The 14626-nt window shown below is 43.5% G+C and overlaps 1 protein-coding gene across 2 annotated transcripts in view; it reads right to left on the bottom strand.

Annotated features, from left to right (window-relative positions):
• Positions 1-14626, bottom strand: part of PDE4B (phosphodiesterase 4B) — a 383978-nt gene that overhangs the window by 158846 nt on the left and 210506 nt on the right. The window lies entirely within an intron of this gene.

Below are 14626 nucleotides of genomic sequence, written 5' to 3'. Positions count from 1 at the left end.
ATCCGGTGGGGATTATCACTGCTAAGCTCTGAGATGACAATACCGCCTGCGGGAACTTGCACACATTTCAGGGGTCTCCTTACATCTTCAGAGGTGCTCAGAACCAGGCTGAGCACCGCAGAGGGACAGGAAGGAATGGTCCATCCAGTTCACGGGTTTAACAGCCAAGCGCAAGCTCAGGAAGTTGAAGGAATCAGGGAGGGTCACATACTTCAGTAAAACGCGAAGTTGAGAATGGAATTCAATCCCGTACAGTAACTCCTTCATAAACACGTTGTTCATTTTCAAAGAAAAATTTAAAAACCCATGTTTCAAAGTGTATCTGAATGGCTTGAAATTCTCTCCTTATGGAAACAACTGACTTTCTCTCTCCGCTATTTTCCACACCGACAGACATGCATGATGGTTATTCCCTTACCATGTTCCAGCTCTGTGTACGAATAAAATCCTGGACTTTTTTTTTATTTAACAAACTCATACCTTTTCTTATAAATTTGTTTTACATGAACCTGTTGATTTCCCATAACTGTTAAAAGTATGCTTTAGAGCAGAAAAACTTTAATTAATCTCAACTTTGCCAACTCTTACTGTCTGTGTGACTCTGTGCAAGTAATATAACCTTTTTGTTTCTTCATCTGCAAAATGAAAATAAAAATATTTGCCTGTCCTGACTGAGGTGTTGTCCCATGTGAAGTTCTGAGGGCAGGTCTGGCAAATGCCACCTGCTCCATCTGCTACAGCTGCTGCTCCGTTACTGTGCTCGCCAAATACCTCAACTCCCGGAAAGTTTCCCTAAGAAATAACTAGAAATACAGCCATTCTACTAGGCATCGAGGACAAAAGGAAAGCTTCTTTAGACAATGAAAGATGTATCTCTGTTGTCAAAAGTACATTCAGTTTAACAGGCCTTTCTTGCATTTTCTGAGGACCTGCTGTGTATAAGAGACCACAGGCGACATGGGTGTAAATGTGAAGGGCATTGGTGTGCTCCTCAAGAGTTTCATGGCCCAGAGGTGAAAGAATCATGTAAACACAAAGTGATATGGACAAGGGAAGAGGGAGGACACGGCTAGAAAGGGAGAATGGAGAGGGTGGTGGACAGAGATGGGGACCAGCACAGGTGAGTCAAAATTCTAAGCAAAAGACAACAGGAGAAATGGGATCATGATCAGTAAATAGTTTGTTTTAAAGACAACTAAAATTTTATAAGCAGAAAGAGGTCGAATTAGTTAGTAATCTGCCTGATGGTTATTCAGCTGGGCAGAAGGGATCACAAAAAGTCTTCAATAGAAGGAAGGAGGAGAGAGAAGAGAGAGAAATGATATTTTGGGCACCAGGCCCACCATATACACATACGTGCATATAGCGGTATTTACAGAGCAGGTCTTTTTCAGAAAAGCTGCAATTTGTGGGGGGTAATTATCGATGTAAGAGAATCATGACCATCTTATTTTTACTAACAACTTCTCATTCATCCAGGGAATGGTCTCAATTCTCCATTTCTTCCAGCATGTGTATTTTTATTCCAACCTGATACATAAACAGCATCATTACTGGTGTCCCTGGGGACTCCACTGACCGGCTGGGAATCTGATTATGTGGCCCACATTTATTTGAAGGTGAAGTAAAATTTTAATATCTGCTAATTTTTAAATATATGTGGTAAGTAAATCTTACTAATAACATGACCAACAGATTGGTATTTTGAATGTTATGAAACATATAGGAGAAGCCAGCTACACTGTCTGTAATAAATCATTCATATAATCTCAGAGAAGACAACTAGATATTTAAAGCATTAAACGGCTTGTGGTGCTGTAGCTCACAAAATACTTCAACACACTCAGAGCACATTCTCTGCAGAACTGAGTCCCTTCTCCACAAGGTACCAGGACCCTAGAAATAGGTTTTAGGAGCTCCCTAGACAGTATCTTTTTTCATAATGTATATTCGGTTACTATATAAGCAGAAACCATAGCAGCAATCAGATGAGATTATAAATTTCAGACAACATTCCTCTGAGATAACCTTCCTGAGATTATTTGAAAACACAACAAATATAAATACGACTCTTTTCAATGATAAGTAAAATGGGAAACAATATACTCAATTAACACTCTGAAATATTACTATTTTGTTTCAGTAGAAGTACACTAAAAACAACCACTCATAGCTAATAATTAAAGTTTTATGTAGTGCTTAGTGCTTTGTCAAACATGCTCCCCTCTCATCAATCACCTTACGTGAGCTACGCAGCAACGCCTGAAGGCTGACCTCACAGGACAAGCCCACTTTCGGGAACGGGTTCTGGACTGTGTCCTCGCAGGAAGAGAAACCCCCGAGTGAGCCCCGAGTCCTCGTCCATTCAAAACCACCTGCTACTGGATGCTGTTACTTTACTCCACAGCATGTGAAGAATTTGTCCCTTCCTTTCCCTTTCTTGAGTGATAGAAGGAAAGATCTCTGAAGCAGGGAGTTTATCTGTTGTTGCTGTTTCTCATACCTGAAATGGTGCCTGGTAATTAGCAGCTGTTCAATAAATACTTTCAAACAAGGAATGAATTCCAATTTCTGCTTCCCCAAACCTCCCCTATGGGTCACTAGGGCACCTCCCGATTGCCACGCAGGGTCAGATTTTCTTTTCTCTCATGTGCCTTTCAAGGTGGTGGCTTAGTCAGTGTTACTAAAGCACAGATTGGTTTTTTCCCTAGCTTAGCACATAAACGTCTCCTTATTACTACAGACCTCTCGTCCTCGCCTTTACGGTTGGCCACTAGTAGCTTCACCCAAGCTCCATCAGATCCCGCCTTCAGCTTGAAAACAGCATCCCTGTGCTGTTCCTGGCAGCCCCATGCCCATCTCACCTACCTGATTCTATTCAGGACGCTCCCTTGTCCCCCAGTGGCCACATCGCTCACCTTTACCTACCGCAACACCACAGTCAGATGCCACCGTGTTGTCTACGTACCCCTGTGACACAGGTCCCTAAGCTCCCTCAGGACAGCAGCTGTGCCTTACCTGTCTCCTGCCCTAAAGAACCTACTACATGTAGTAAATGATAAGTATCTCTGCTAAATTGAAGTGATTTCAAAAACGAGATCACAGAAATTAGAAAAAAATGGTGACAATTACATTATCTAACAAAAGTGAGGTTTTCCAAAAACCTCAAAAATACCTTATGACAGAGAAATTTTGGGAAAATGAAGGTGATGATGCTTTGTGCACTTTAAAGTTCTATAGAGATTCGTGTATTTTTAGCTGAGTGCAGTGGCTCACACCTGTAATCCCAGCTCTCTGGGAGGCCGAGAAGAAGGGAGTGTCTGAGCTCAGGAGTTCAAGACCAGCCTAAGCAAGACCTTGTCTCTACTCAAAATAGCAAAATTAGCCGGGTGTCATGATGGGCACCTGTAGTCCAAGTTACTCAGAAGGCTGAGGCAGGATGATCATCTGAGCCCAAGACTTTGAGGTTGTTGTGAACTAAGGCACCATGGCACACTAGCTGGAACATATTCTTCTTAGTAAGGTATCTCAAGAATGGAAGAAAAAGTATCCAATGTACTCAGCCCTACTATGAAACTAATTCATGGCTTTCACATGAAAGCTATAACTCAGTTATAACCCAAGAATAGGGGGAAGGGGGAGAGGGCGGGGAGGGAGGGGGGAGGTGGGCGGAGGGAGGGTGATTGGTGGGATTACACCTGCAGTGCATCTTACAAGGGTATATGTGAAACTTAGTAAATGTAGAACATAAATGTCTTAACATAATAACTAAGTAAATGCCAGGAAGGTTATGTTAACCAGTGTGATGAAAATGTGTCAAATGGTCTATAAAACCAGTGTATAGACCAGTGTATAGCAATTTCCTTTCATACAACCAGTGTATGGTGCCCCATGATCCCATAAATGTACACAGCTATGATTTAATAAAAAAATTAAAAAAAAAAAGATTCATGCATTTTTGAACCATGTGCTGTGGAGCTTGTTGGGTGAATGAGAAGGAAAGCTGCTTGGTTACTGTGAGTCCCTCTCTCCTTGGAGAACAAGGAGCCTTTTCCTGCTCCCAGAAGCAAAACTGCCCAGCTGGTGAAAAATTAGCACCTGAAAATATTTTAACATCACTGCTCAGTCAAGTCACTAAATTGCTGTGTGGCAGGATTTAGAGAAGTTTCTCTGTAATAAGGTATTTTGAGGTTTAGAGTTTATCATGTATTTAAAATATTAAGTTGACTACAAAGCTTTTTTTTTCTTTTTAAAAAACATGTATCTGTAACCAGGCAAACAAATAAAAAAATCCCTCCTGTAAAATATTACTCTATTCTGTGTTCCTGTCCTTGTCTGTGAGGGGCCCTCATATAAAAGTCAGCACACAAGGCTGCCGGGGTCCAGAGAGGAAGGACGGTGCTGGGGACCCGCCTGGGCAGGGAGCTGGCCCCGTCCCCACGGATGGCTGCTTCCCAGGCCGCGTTCTGCTTCAGCTATTCCTGACTCGGGAGACAGGCTGGATGTAGGCTGGGATATCTGAGAACCGTGGAAAATGTGCCTCACTGCGATGTAATCTGACTTCAGAAGGGCTTACACAATTCACATTCCTTGCAGAGGCTTTCCCACATTTCTGGACAGTTGCTGAATGTTTTTCTTTTTCTTTACATTCAGGAAAGGAGAAAACAACCATTATCTGAGAGACTACACAGCCCCCTTTCTGCAGTGAAAGCTAAGCTCTGAATCTGCATTTTCTGTTTCTTCATTTCATCTATGTGCAGGTTTACTGGACATGCTGGACTGGTTTGAAACCTCCCAGTGACGTCAGTGGGGCTGGGAAACTGGAGCGGCGGAGATAGCTGCAGCGCCCGGCCCACGGAGGCTTTACCCCCCTCACAGGGTGACATCTGAGACAGATAGTATCAATCAGGCCTCCTGGCTCAGCCTCAAATCAAAGGCACTTTATCACTCAAAGCAATAAAAGCTGCAATTAGATGATCTGCCGCGGTGTCTTTCCCAGGAATATTTTGTTCATGATAATTAATAATGCAATTAAAACTGAATTTAAGAAGAGAAGGCCTACTAAAATATTTAATTTAAATACGGGAGCAATTTCCTTTCATGCTTCATTTACAAAATTATTAAAGATTGCTCTCTATAGGTATTTCATATAAAAATTCAAAACAATCAAATTACTATTCATTCCAAATGCATTAATAAAAGCCATGATAATCAGCAGCCAGTTCCTAAGTAATGTCCAAATGCCCAGGCAAAAGAAAAAAAAAGTGCCGGTAACAAAGCCCAACCATCATTAGGGACTGAGCTGTGACAGTGACAGCCAGGCAAGACCTGTGAGAATGGGCGGGAAGCAGACAGTGCTCAGGGAATTCACATTTCTTTCAAAAACATTCAAAATAAAACCAAAAAAAAAAAAAGGAAGCAAGGCCAGCTGCTTTTTTGTTTGTTGAGCATACTGTATTATTTACTGATTTTTCAAGCTCTTATCTTAGGAATAGTCTTCTTACTAGCCTGAGTGCATAATAACATTGAAAGCTGAAAAAATACAGCACTTAATCTAATTATTTGAAATAAAGGTCTCTTTTTTCCTGTGATTTCTTAAGAAGGAAACTTTAAACTGCTAAAGATATCCAAAGCCAATCCTAGCAAATCTAATTAATAAATATCTTTAAAGTAGATTTTATTTTGCCTTTGAAGTTACCCAGGAGAGCCAGGCGCTGACCCACCCAGAGTGAGGACCAGGGAGCTCATTGCTGCCCTCTGTCCCCTTCCCTTCTCCAGTGTTTGGTGACAAACAGTGCTGGTGATAGAAAAAGCATAAAGTAAATCAGAGAAAAGACAGGGTAAACATAAGGGAGGAAACATGAACGTAAATCCCAAGGTTATGTAGCCAAATTCCACAGGATTGAAAGTGAGACTGGCCAAGCACAAGAAGCAACCCTCCAGCCACCGTCTACTGCCCAAGCGTGAGCAGGCCACTCTGTGTCATTGCATCGGCGAGCAGTGCGTATGACGACACGTTCCTCTGACTTGATAACAGCCTTCAAAGACGTGGAAGGCCATTATGCTGGAGACTTGCCTTCTCAGCGAGGAACGAACAAGAGGATGTTGTGTTTGCATGTCAGCACCAAGAGCACAGTTTAGCTGGAATAATAAACTTCGTGCCAATCAGGTCACATCTGCATATCAGGTCAAACTAGGGTATCTAAAATGAGTTTTAATGTTTGGACTTAAACAATAAGATTTTTTTTTCACCCTTTCTCATTCGTTTGGCTATGAAAGAGACAATAAATCACAGTTCAATCTACCAAGTATCCCGTACATTATTTATAAGGCTGAGCTTCCTAACTGATGCAGCTCTCAACTTCCTGCGACCACCAGCTTTATCCCCCTTTGTTCAGCATAATGGCATGCTGTGGGTGCTGAAGTGGGCGCTGATGTCGGTGCTGATGTGGGCACTGAGGTGGACAATGGGGTGGACACTGAGGCCAGCTGGGTATAGGCCTGTATCACAGCTTCTCAGCAGAGGCACATCCTCAAGTGACCTTGCACCGGCATGATGACAATGAAAGGAGACCACACATGGAGAAGACCCCTCAGATAAGATGACACACGGGTAAGACCCCTCGGAGGCACTCCAAACGGGACAACTACTGTGTGGATATCTATTAAAAACACCTATTATTGTGTCCCAGCACCAAGCACTGTGCTATGTGGTAGGAACACACACATTTTCACACACGCAACCCACAGAATAAACCAACTTAACAATCATTCCTTTTTTTTTTTTTGAGACAGAGTCTCACTCTGTGGCCCCAAGTAGAGTGTGGTGCTGACATAACTCACAGCAACCTCAAACTCCTGGGTTTGATCAATCCTCCTGCCTCAGCATCCTGAGTTGCTAGGACTACAGGCACCTGCCACAACACCTGAAAAATTCTAAATTTTTCAATTTTAGTAGACACGGGGTCTTGCTCTTGCTCAGGCTGGTCTTGAACTCCTGAGCTCAAGCAATCCACCCACCTCGGCCTCCCAGAGTGAGCCATCCCACCTGGCCTTGAGAATCATTTTTACCTCCCACAAGTAATCACCATTCCTGTACCAATGAAAGCAAAGTCAAGTCCTTTACAGCAATAAGAAATCTGGTTTATCAGCCAGGAACCTATCAGACCTTGCCAGTGTTATGAGCAGGTGAGCCGCTGCCCCTTGGGCTCTGTAGATGGGGGGAGTCCACCTCCTGGTCTTTCTCAAACTGGTTTCCTCTTCTGGCCAACAGATGCCCTCGTTCACAGTTTTACCACCTCTTTCCTGGGACACTGTTACAACCTTCTAAACAGTTCCCTGCCTTGAGATTTCCTTGTATGATCCTTCTTCTAATTTATGAATCTGGTCATGTCACACTCTGATTAAAAACCTCCCTGACTTCTCAAAGCTTTAATGGAAAAGGCTCTCCCCCTTAGCACAGCCCAACAAACCCTGTGAGGCGTGAGGCTTGAGTCACACATTGACCTCAGCTTCTGACGCGACTAGTGATTCCCACCCATGTCCTAATCTCACAGCTCCCTTCACTTGCTGGGTTGCGTCAGGCTCCCTGTGTTTTCTGACCTTTTCTATCTTTACTCTCCCAGTCCTGCTAATAAATATTGGAATGACACTCACCAAATTGCAATGTGTCGCTCACACCTGCTCCCTTCCTCCTGGACGTTGAGGGCTGTTGGCATGCAGGAACGAATGTGGCGTATTACCCGTGTCCATCTCCCCTAGCTAGGCAGAGCAGCGTGCTAAGTGGGTGCTCTCAGAGGAGGCTGATGGGTCCACGGACTTTAGTGACTTTAGAACTCGTTATGGAACAAAAGTGGATGTTCAGGAGGCCACTTGGTCAATGAGGCCCCACTTCCTTTCCCATTGGACCTGTTTCCATTGAGCAAATAGGCATTGGGGTAGGCACAGTGGCACATGCCTGTAATCCCAGCACTCTGAGAGGCTGAGGTGGGAGGATCGCCTGAGCTCAGAAGTTCAAGACCAGCCTGAGCAACAGTGAGACCCCATCTCCAAAAATAACCAGGCATTGCGGCCGGTGCCTATAGTCCCAGCTCCTTGGAGGAAGATTGCTCAAGCCCAAGAATTTGAGGTTGCTATGGGCTATAATGCCATGGCACTCTACCCAGCGTGACATAATGAGATGCTATCTCAAAAAAAAAAAAAAAAAGAGAGAGAGTATGGGCATTGGATTCTGGATCCAGGGAACCAACAGTTCTAGACTCAGGATTACAGAGATGTATTTAAAATTCACGCCTTCCAGGGGTACCCTGTGCCTGTAGGAAGTGCGTAATCTATCGTATCAGTACAGAAATTGAGTGAAGCCAGTTCATACAGAAAGCGAATCTATCATCTATTGACAATCACATTTGTCCAAATGACCTGAGTGTCCTGGACCATTTCTTCATTCATTCAGCAACTATTGACTGATGGCTGTGTTGCCCCAGTCCCTGTACATTCAACCATGAGGAAACAGCTACACACATACATTATTTACCGTGAAATTCTTTTCTTTCCTGCCAATACACATGTGAGCAGCCCATGTAGAGGACTCTATTCTAATCGATGAGAAGCACTCACTTCCTGCGCCATGCTGTGGACTTCTCCAGGTGACTTGTTCCTGGGCTCAGCCTCCACCTCTACTGTGTCCTGTGTCACTATGTGACCCGTGGGCAGCCCCCACTGTCCACGGACAAGCAAAGGAGCAGAGGATCGTGGCACAGACACTGCCCAGTCTGCCTCATTGTCCACCACAGCGACACGCTGACAGTGACAAGAAGACAAGCTGCGGAAGCGTCCACAGGAGGGTGACAGACGCCAAGGATCTGAATCCATCTGTGTAACAAAAAGCAAAGCAGACCCTGCTGACAGGTGGCTGGTGGCACAGACCTGGAACCCAGCACACAAGCTGCATTATCCAGGCTTAACCGGAAGGTCTCTGAGGACCTTTCACTTATTTACAACCGTTTCACGCACATCCCGTCTTATACAGTTACTCTGACCCACCGTGTACTATGAGTGCCATAAAAATTTGTTGAGTGTTTCATTTTTAAGCAATCAAAATATCTTCAATTAAGAGTGCCAATATCTCGGGTGGCGCCTGTGGCTCAGTCGGTAAGGCGCCAACCCCACATACCGAGGGTGACGGGTTCAAACCCGGCCCCGGCCAAACTGCAACCAAAAAATAGCCGGGTGTTGTGGCGGGCGCCTGTAGTCCCAGCTACTCGGGAGGCTGAGGCAAGAGAATTGCTTAAGCCCGGGAGTTGGAGGTTGCTGTGAGCTGTGTGAGGCCACGGCACTCTACTGAGGGCCATAAAGTGAGACCCTGTCTCTACAAAAAAAAAGAGTGCCAATATCTCTAGAATGGGAAATAAATGCTATTTTTCTGTTCATAAAGTTAACAAAAGAATTCAATATATTCATTAACTAAAACTTAAATATTTATAAACTTTATAAGTAATGACTTATACATTAAAATGGCTGCCATTAGCAGTCAAGGTATCTATAATTACACAAATTATATGTATTTGTCACAGATGGAAAGAGCAAGAATTTCAGAATAATATGGAACAAAGTTTCCTTCAGACTCTGCTCACTGTTCTATGAGAACAGGAAGTTGATGCCGGCGATTTTTAACCTTTAACACAGGGATAAGAATGTCTGTCCATTAGATTGTTGTGAGGAATCATGACTGTATAAGGCACCCTAAATGGGCATAACATAAATATTTAACATGTAGAATAAACTTTCATTGATTCTGGGCTTTTTGGGAGAAGGAAAAATTCATTACACAGTAATATTAAAATACGTCACCTGTCCTGAGCTTTTGCAAATAATATATAAAACAATAAGAAATGCATGTATCTTGACCTTATTATCATTTGGTATTTTAAAGGGGAATTACAATTCCAACTCCAGGACTGAGTCCTTGGTGTCTTAGAAAGTGACTTTAGGTGTGTGACTTGAATTGCACTGGGGTTTCCCTTGAAAAGCAAGGCCTGCCGAAGCCGTATGATCTATCCGAGTCCTTCTCTGTCCTCAGCCCTTGTGGTGCCCGTCTCTCAGACAGGCTGCAGGGCGTTCCGGCGGCTTACTTAGAAATCAGCAAAACACAACATGTCCTTGAACTGAGATTGCCCAAATGTCACAGAGGTTGAATATTTTTTATTTTATTTATTTATTTATTTTTTATTGTTGGGGATTCATTGAGGGTACAATAAGCCAGTTACACTGATTGCAATTGTTAGGTAAAGTCCCTCTTGCAATCATGTCTTGCCCCCATAAAGTGTGACACACACTAAGGCCCCACCCTCCTCCCTCCATCCCTCTTTCTGCTTCCCCCCCCATAAACTTAATTGTCATTAATTGTCCTCATATCAAGATTGAGTACATAGGATTCATGCTTCTCCATTTTTGTGATGCTTTGCTAAGAATAATGTCTTCCACTTCCATCCAGGTTAATACGAAGGATGTAAAGTCTCCATTTTTTTTAATAGCTGAATAGTATTCCATGGTATACATATACCACAGCTTGTTAATCCATTCCTGGGTTGGTGGGCATTTAGGCTGTTTCCACATTTTGGCAATGGTAAATTGAGCTGCAATAAACAGTCTAGTACAAGTGTCCTTATGATAAAAGGATTTTTTTCCTTCTGGATAGATGCCCAGTAATGGGATTGCAGGATCGAATGGGAGGTCTAGGTTGAGTGCTTTGAGGTTTCTCCATACTTCCTTCCAGAAAGGTTGTACTAGTTTGCAGTCCCACCAGCAGTGTAAAAGTGTTCCCTTCTCTCCACATCCATGCCAGCATCTGCAGTTTTGAGATTTTGTGATGTGGGCCATTCTCACTGGGGTTAGATGATATCTCAGGGTTGTTTTGATTTGCATTTCTCTAATATATAGAGATGATGAACATTTTTTCATGTGTTTGTTAGCCATTCGTCTGTCATCTTTAGAGAAAGTTCTATTCATGTCTCTTGCCCATTGATATATGGGATTGTTGGCTTTTTTCATGTGGATTAATTTGAGTTCTCTATAGATCCTGGTTATCAAGCTTTTGTCTGATTGAAAATATGCAAATATCCTTTCCCATTGTGTAGGTTGTCTCTTTGCTTTGGTTATTGTGTCCTTAGCTGTACCAGAGGTTGAATATTTATTATCTGGTTTTAATGCACCGTGGACACAGCCTGAACTTGTTCTTCCTGCCTGCTCCTTAAGATGGCTTGAGGCTTTGCAACTTCGCTGCTTTCAGAATAATGGCCAGAGAGGGCCACCCAGGGGTTGTGCTGAACACCTCACGTTGTACACATGAGGCGAGATCCCACCAACCACCCTCCTCCTGCCCCCTTCCTCCTCACCCCTCCTCCTCATTAGACCATACTTGTGTTTTTCTTTTGTGTGGGTGTGTGGTTGTTTATGTATTGGTTTCATATTGGTATTGAGTACACTGGATTCTTCTCCATTCTTGTGATACTTTACTAAGAAGAATGTGTTTCAACTCCATCCAAGTAAACACAAAAGTTGTAGTCTCCATCTTTTCTTATGGCTGACTCGTGCTCCAGGGCACAAGGAAAGCAAGCAGAGAGCCACAGATGGGCAGAGGACACCCAGACGGGGTGACGCTGACAAAGGGCTGCTAACCGGAATCTACCGAATTCAAACACTCAACAACAGCAAACAACCCCACTTCAAGTCTCTCAGTGGGCGAGAGACTTGAACAGAAACTCCTCTGCAGATGATAGAAGAATAGCCAAGAAATCCATGAAAAATGCTTGTCAGATGTCATTTCTACAAAGTCACTTGGATTCCTGATGCCTAAGTCCCAAATTATACAATTACAACCCAAACACACACTCACTCTATGCACAAGCATTTACTGAGCCCTAACTATGTGCTCACCACTGTTCTGGGCTTTGGAGACATAACAATAAAACAGACCAATGTCTTTCCCTTACGAACTTTACGCTCCATCCTGTGGGAGGATGGGTCCGGAGGGACACTGTACACGTGAGTCATCCTGCAGGCTTCCTCTTCCCTGGGCCCTTCTGGAGCCTCTTGCTGTCTCCATTCCCTGAATTTGCTTCCCTCCCCATCTGCCCGGACGCCCTGGCCACCCAGCTGGACCAAGGTCAGCTGCTGCCTCTTCTGTGAAGCCCCTGCCGCTCTCTTGGGCCTCACGGAGCTTCACCCACAGCTCTGTCTTGGCGTTTCTCATGTTGACTTTGTGTCCACAGGTGTCCATCTCTCCCATCAGAGGACAAGCCCCTTCCAGGCAGGAACCCAACAAGGAACAATTCTTAACAAGTTTTGTGTCACCAGGGCCACAGAACAGAGTAGAGTAGCATTCTCAGTAAACGTTCATCTAAAGAACGACTTCTTCAGTCTATCAAAGAAACGAAACTCGTTGCGAGGTGGTCTGGGATTAGGGCTTTCTTTGCATCTACATCAAAGTCTGAATAATTCATGAATTTAAAAGAATATTTTGCTTGAAATAGAACCACTTTATGTGAAATACATTAGCCTTATGTTACTGAGAGCTGATTCAGCAGGCACGGTAATTTGAAAGCTAACTTTTAATTAGTTGACATAAATAACCTTGACAGCAGTACTAATTTTACGTCTTGATTATCTTTTGGAATGTTAATTTCATCTGTGCTTACATTTTGAATAGGTTGAAGACCATAGTTAAGCTATTTATTTTCTTCTACCTCTCAATTATCAGAAGGAAATGAAATTGTTCTGCTATTCTGATAGGGAAATGCTAGTCACCCGTCAAGCTCTCTGTGATTAGCACAGAGGAGCTTACTTGGGGGGCACTGAGATTTCAGGCAGAGAATGTTCAAAGAGGGGGTGTACCTGCAGCCTTTACACTGTGCCCAGACCTGGTGCCACGTGAGGCCCTGGTTTTGCAGGCGGGGCTCTCTCGAGGTGTCATCTGACATATTAGCCACCTACGGTTTTGACCGGTCAATCTTCAATCCTGAAGCTTTTCTTCCATTTGTCTTCAGCTTGGGAAACGTTGCTTGCTTTACTGTTTCACCTATGCAAAGGAAGCTGCATTTGTGACAAGGAGGAAGGTCTTAGGAGGACGCTAACATCACTCCCTGTAACCAACTCTTGGGTGAATTTTAGGACTTCTACTGAAATGATAGCCTGAGCCATCTGCCTCAAACTAGCTTATAAATACTGAGTAGCTCTTACCAGAGTAAAAATGTGTCTGTTCTTGCTTTTTTTCTCTCCTGAAGAAAAATCTTTTGCCTGGCTTTTCAAAGAATTATTCTCATGGAAAGAGCTTGCGTTTCTGCCCCAAATCTGAGGAAGTACATTCACGCCCCTTTGCACCTTCCCACAGGTATCTTCATTGTCGAGAAGCACAGCCAATTTGTTGTGAGTAACAAACAATGGACACAGGTCTGTGTCCTGCTGGAGCAGGCTGCATGCAGTTTTTAAAAACAGCATGGAAAAGAAGTAATGTAATTCTTCAAACGTTACATACATTTTTCTTCATCAAAGTAGGATTACAGGCACTTTACCTATAATGCAGGCGTGTAACAGCCCGTATAGCCTATGGCTAGGAGAAGTGAGAGTTATAAGAAATACCTGTATAGCTCAATAATGGAACACCTTGGTGGAAAGGGCATGGAGAGGGATTTAGCGCCTAACAAGCATGAGAGCTCGCGAGATGAGAGCATTGGTGAATCGGCAGTCTCTACACCTGTGGTGTTGAGAGGCACCAGATCAGCCTTATATTAGGCTGGAGGAGAAGGCAGTCGGGAGCATGCACATTCTATCACGGACTCGCTTACTCTGACTCTGTCTCCTCTCCTGCCTGCAGAACGCCAGCACGGGGTCTCTCTGCTGAAGATTACCAAACTCTGCTAAAGACTAAGATCTATCTATTCTAAGACGGCTTTACCCTCTCTCTCTCCAGCTAAAGTAGATAGCCCTCAGGCACCTAACAGACCTGAGCAAGGTAACTTAGTGGTCCGCATCTGGAACCTAGTTAAGTGGGGCCCGAGACCTGGCCAGTCCTGGGCTGTGACAAGTGGTGTCAGGAGTGAGATGTGACACAGGTGCTATGGCTAAGGTCTCAAGAGGAGGAAAATGACCCTGGCATAGCAAAAACATGAATACATTTTTTTTAAATCCTGGATGTTTATCCATAAATTAGTTGTTGATTGAAATGAACTTTTCTGCTACGTGTATCTGTCAATGAGTATCAGTAAAAGTTGATACATTTTATTTTTATGATTGTTCAAATTTTACTGGTTTTTATCTTCACAGGATCCTGCATTAAGGCACGATTTTTTTTTTTTTTTCATTCTGGCTTAGGAAATTAAAACAAAGGGTCTTCTTTGAGCTGAAAAAATAATTCCTTCATAACAGAACTACAAACAGGACATAACCTGATAGTGCCCAGATTAGTTCCTGCAGTTTGGACATTAGTTTCATTCAAAAAATAAACAAGGATTTACTGGTCTCTGGAAATGTTTATAAATCTGTAACTTGACTTCTGATGTACTTGCCACGGCAGCCAATAGCATTTTAGGTTAGGCTCATAAACTAACGTACCAAGTGCACGAAATGTGGA

The sequence above is a fragment of the Nycticebus coucang genome, chromosome 5 (assembly GCF_027406575.1).
Source record: "Nycticebus coucang isolate mNycCou1 chromosome 5, mNycCou1.pri, whole genome shotgun sequence".
NCBI lineage: Eukaryota > Metazoa > Chordata > Mammalia > Primates > Lorisidae > Nycticebus > Nycticebus coucang.
The sequence above is the reverse complement of the archived record's forward strand: the minus strand, read 5'-3'. Positions and strand labels throughout refer to the sequence as shown.